A 5,461-nucleotide genomic window follows, 5' to 3' on the forward strand; every position below is an offset into this window, starting at 1 on the left:
GCTGTAATAATATTAATTAATTAACTCATAATATGTAAGTAATATTTTTTTATTTTGTATTGCAGATTTTAATATTGATAATTGTATTGGAGTATATGTTTTGTCTTCGTAACACTTTCTGACAGACAACTGCTGCAATGTTTCCACCAAGTCCAAAGTTATGAGGGAGGTTCAGTGTCCATCAGTTGTTCATACGAGGCTCAGAACCAGAACAACATGATTTACTATGGACACTAGATATTCATAAAATGTTTGTCCAGTGTACATTCAGGATGAAGTTCAGAGAACATAATTTCATGAAAACTCATCATCGTGCTTCATTTACCTTTAGTATCCTGACAGTGTGGAGACTGTTGGGTATCGTTTACGGTGAGTCATGCACTTGTCTCTATCAATGAACAGTGAGTGAGTTTTACAGTTAATGTCTTTCTCTAGAGCCATGCGTGACTCCTCCAGGTGGGACGGGGAACTTCTGGCCTCGCTCAGCTGCTGACTCAGAGAAATCAGAGTGGCATCAATTTGTCTCACCTCCCCCTCCAAACTAGACACAGAAGCAGCAAGACAGGAGATGAACAGAAAGATGAGACAGCACATGATTCAGATCTGTGTGTGTGTGTGTGTGTGTGTGTACCTGAGCAGGGATTCATCCCTGCAGAGCTCCATGTTGGGTCTGAGAGAGTAATGGTAAAGTCTGGACTGAGCTAGGTTCTGTAGAACCAGAATATTCCTCTCCTGGAGCCCGATCTGCTTCACAGGTCTGTACACACATGGTCACACAATTAATAACCAATCAATAAATCACCCTGTCTGTCTGAATGACTGACTGTCTTGGTCTCTGTGCACTTTTGTAAGCTTCATCTCCAGCTGAGTCTTGGCCTATACCAGCTCCACACAGCACTGGCTGAAGGCTTGGTCGACCTTGGAGCACTGGACTCTCAGATCCTCAGTGGTGTCCTGCAGCACCTGCTCCACCAGCAGTCTGACACACAAACAACTTAATTAAGTTCACTGAAAACTTGAAATCATTTACCACAGTGACGCTTTGAGCTCGCATCACACTGATCTTCATCATCATTACTCTGCAGCACTCTGACCTGAGACTGTTGGTGGCCTGTTCCTCCTACAGGGCCTTGTTCAGGTTGTCCTGGCTGAACTTCATCCCTGACGAGCTGTTCACTGTCCTGTCAATGTTTATCTTTAACAGCCTCCTCCACTGTGTCCTGTACCAGGTCTGGTCCTTATCTTCTTGTTCTGCAGTTCAGATTATCGGATTCGTTCTGAGGAGGTCTGTAGGCTCTACATGAGACTCTTTCAGGACCCCCTGAGACACAGCTCTGTTGTCATAGTCTGGCAGTGACACTAAAACCTCAGCGCTCATTTTATGACAGGTCAGTTACTGACACAAAGCTGATGAGCTGCTTTAAGAAGACTTTAGTGCACAGTGTCAACAGTCCTGCTCCAGAACAAGTGGTGTGTTTGTTTGGTGTTGCCTGGTTACACATGTTGGCAGAAGCAGCTCCAGAAGCAAAGTTTCATTGAGCAATCATTCATCCAGAAGAACCCACCACAGGATACCACAAGGGACACGGTCAAATGCCTTCTCTAAGTCCACAAAGCACATGTCTACTGGTTGGGTGAACTCCCATGAACCCTCGAGCACTCTAGTGAGGCTATAGAGCTGATCCATTGTTCCACTACCAGAAAGAAAGACACATTTTCCCCCTTCAACTTGAGGTTTGACTATCACTCCTCTCCAGGGACTACCACCCTGGTCCGCCAGTCCAGTGGCACTGTCCCCGACCGCCTAGCAATGCTACAAAGGTGTGTCAGCCATGTCACCTCCACAACATCCAAAGACTTAAAGTACTTAGTGTGAATCTTATCCACCAACTACCAGAGCTTACCAACTAGCTCAGTGACTTTAGCCAGGATGATGGATGAATCCAGCTCAGAGTCCCTAGCCCTAAAAGTATTCCTATCACCATCCAAAAATGTCCCCAGTTGAGGTGAGCAGCTTGGCATGCCGTTACCTATCAGCTGCCTCAGGACTCCCACAAGCTAACCAGGTCCAGTAAAACTTCTTTGTCAGCTTGATAGCATCTCTTACTTCTGGTGTCCACCACCGTGTTCAGGGATTGCTGCCATGACAGGCACCAAACATTCCAGACATTGGCATCAAAAATGGAGGCGGAGAAATATTTACACTCAATGTCCCCAATTTCCCTTGGGATCTGGTTGATGCTCTCTCAGAGGTGGGAGTTGAAGACCCCTCTGGCACAGGGTTCCACCAGATGTTCTCAACAGACCCTCACAATACGTTGGGGTCTGCCAAGTCTGTCTATCTTTCTCCTCTGCCACCGGATCCAGCTCACCACCAGGTGGTGATCAGTTGACAGCTCAGCCCCTCTCTTCATCCAAGTGTCCAAGACATATGGTCAGAGCTCTACCCTAGGATGTCATGGTGCAACATGCACTGATGGATACCCTTATGGTTGAACATGGTGCATGTTACTGACAAACCTGTGACTAGAACCGAAGTCCAATAACAGAACTCCATTCAGGTTCAGATGGGGGAGGCCTTTCCTCCAAATCACGCCCCTCCAAGTTTCACAGTTGTTGCCCACGTGAACATTGCAATCCCACAGCAGAGTGAAGGAGTTTCCAGTCTGGGCACCTTCTAGTCGGGTACTGCATTGCCTGTGTGTATGTGTTCATGTTTCTGTTTGTGTGCATACATTTGTACTGTATGTAAAACATACCTTGCACTTTGTGACATTTGTATTTACAAATTACAACCAGGACAAATAACAGTATGAACGTCAGTGCACCCAGTACAATGAAAACCACAGGGTTAAAGACCACCACATTTTTACCTAGTGACAGTTGAATCTTGGTGTAGTTTCCAAAAGTCCACTGTGAGTCTGAACCACACCAGTATGTCCCAGCATCACCTGCTTTCAGCTCTGTGATGGTCACTGAGAAAGAACTGGAAGAAACATCATCTAGCAGAGTGAACCTGACGTCAGTCTGTCCTGAGCTGTTTTGACTGGTCACCATGTCTGTTAAGAGAAAACTGTGAAACAGCTAATCATAATCATATTGTCACACTCTGTACTCATGCTAACAGCTAAGCATATTCACGCACTGCACTCATGCTATCATTGTTTTGGTTTATACACAGCCTTCACCCATACACACATAACTGACGGACCCCAGGACCGGAATAGGCCGGTTCTCACACACACACAGACATACACACATAAACATCATCACACTCACTCACACTGTGTACATTCTTATATCACATGACTATAAATAAAAGACCAAGGAACTCCCTCGGTGTACTCTCTCACGGTGTTACACTGAGGAGGGTGCCCTTTGTACAAAGACTACGCTGTCTGTGTCTCATCTGTCTGATTGCAGGGTTTCTTAGCAAGGAGTGAAATCATCATAGGTGAAATTCATCATAGGTGACAATCTCCTGACAATGTCTGTACAGTTTCTGTGGTGGTCTCCCTTACAGAGGAACTTCCTGTTTGTCCCATGTTGTGGTGGATAGGGACACTGCATAGTTAGTGGACGTCCCACAGTGCCGCTCAGTTTGTTGGACTTCACACAGCACCACTCTGTGAGACAGAAGAGGCTTTGAGCAAAATGACCTAATAACACATCAGCTTTCAAAGTTTAGTGATGAACAAACAAAAACTCCATTTACTTTATGTACATTTCTATTGATGTGAAACAACAGTGACTCAACTCAGTGTGTGATGAGGTAGATCTGTGACCTCTCACCTCTGACATCCAGATCAACAGCAGAGAAAACATCCAGTCCTGTGTTTCTCTTTACTCCACAAAGGTACGACCCAGAATCATTTTCGGTCAAACTGGTAATGGTCACTGTGAATTTTGACTTCTTGTCATCAGTCAGACTGAACTGTGTGTTTTGTCTGTTGTCAGAGGTGATTAGTGCCTGCTGCAGACATGAGGACGACTGGTTTCCTCTGCAGATGTACTTCATGTTGTTCTGGTCCTGAGACTCATATGGACAACTGATGGACACTGAAAAATCCTAACTTTTCTAAATTAGAAGTTTGTTCAACATTAATCTACAAAGTAAATAAATTTGTCACCTAAGTGTAGTGGAGGAGACCATGTCTTTACATAGAAGTATATTTAACAAAGATGTGCCTCATTACAAATACCTAACATTGTAGATAACTGAATTTATTGTTTTGTGATCCCATATTCATAATAAATTATAAGGTCAACCAGTACAAATCAAACAAAGTGTGTTGATTAACAAAATAATGAATTTTACTTGACAACAATATAGAAATTTGATATGGAGTTTATTTACGTCTGACTATATTCAGACTGACTTCACTGTAAATATCATTATAAGACATAAGAATTACATGACAATTCTTATTAACATCAAAATGTGATGACAATCAGCTCAATTTACCTGAAACCACCTTTAGTTTGACTTCAGCAGGGTAGTAATCCAATCCTCCACTAATCATCACCCCGCACCAGTATTTCCCAGCATGATTTTGATTGAGATTAAAGATGGTGGCTGTGAAAACTTTTATGTTTTTGTCATCACTGATGGAGAATTCCTTTTTATTTGCATTTTTGTTTGTGATCAGAACATCATCATCACTGCAGCAGTTGTTTCTGCACAAGTACTTCTCATTAGACTTGTATGTCTCGTCATAAGAGCAGGTAACTTTAGCTTCTTTTCCTTCATATCCAAACACATAGATAATCTCTGCTGCACCGGTCACTACAACAACAGAAAAAAAAAATTGTTAACTTAAAAAAAAAGAAAGAGAGAGGGAGACACATACCAAAACCAATATCAAGGTGCTATTATTCTATACAATGCTTGTCTTTGCATAGATACAAATAAATGCAATAAATATTAAATTTTAAATAATTTGTAAATTAATTCAAAGAACTTACTGAAGAAGATGAACAGCAGAATTTGAAGGCACCACATCTTCATCTTTTGTGAGCAAAGAGAAACTACAAAATAAGTTATACTAACATAGAAATGTTCCACCCACAACTTGTGTCAGTGTGCCAGGTAAATGCTGAACTGTCTCACTATTGCACTTTGATCAGCAGAGTTTTTTTTAGAGATGCATCTGTTCTGACAAACTAATTTCCTGATTTCTGATCTCTATTTGTGAACATAGAGAAATTACATCATTCTCATATCAGTTTAACTGACTGAGGAGGTACAAAGAAAACAAACTCACCTTCATTTGAATCCACTTAGACTATAGTTAATAAATATAATGTTTATCTCTAGGACGTGAAAGATGATCAGCTTCGTCAGCTTTTGGCTAACATATTGTCAAAGTAGTTGTAGTTGCAGTCATGAAGTGTTCACATTTCTTCCACCAAGGGGCGCTCCAACCTGATGCCTTTACACACTGAGAAGGTAAATAGTACA

The 5,461-nt window shown here is 42.2% G+C and overlaps 1 pseudogene; it reads right to left on the reverse strand.

Moving 5' to 3' along the window:
• Positions 1 to 327: 327 nt before the first annotated feature.
• LOC113151631 lies at positions 328 to 1,687 on the reverse strand (annotated as a pseudogene).
• Between the last annotated feature and the right edge of the window lie 3,774 nt (positions 1,688 to 5,461).

Source organism: Anabas testudineus, unplaced genomic scaffold (assembly GCF_900324465.2).
Source record: "Anabas testudineus unplaced genomic scaffold, fAnaTes1.2 Contig244arrow_ctg1, whole genome shotgun sequence".
Lineage (NCBI taxonomy): Eukaryota > Metazoa > Chordata > Actinopteri > Anabantiformes > Anabantidae > Anabas > Anabas testudineus.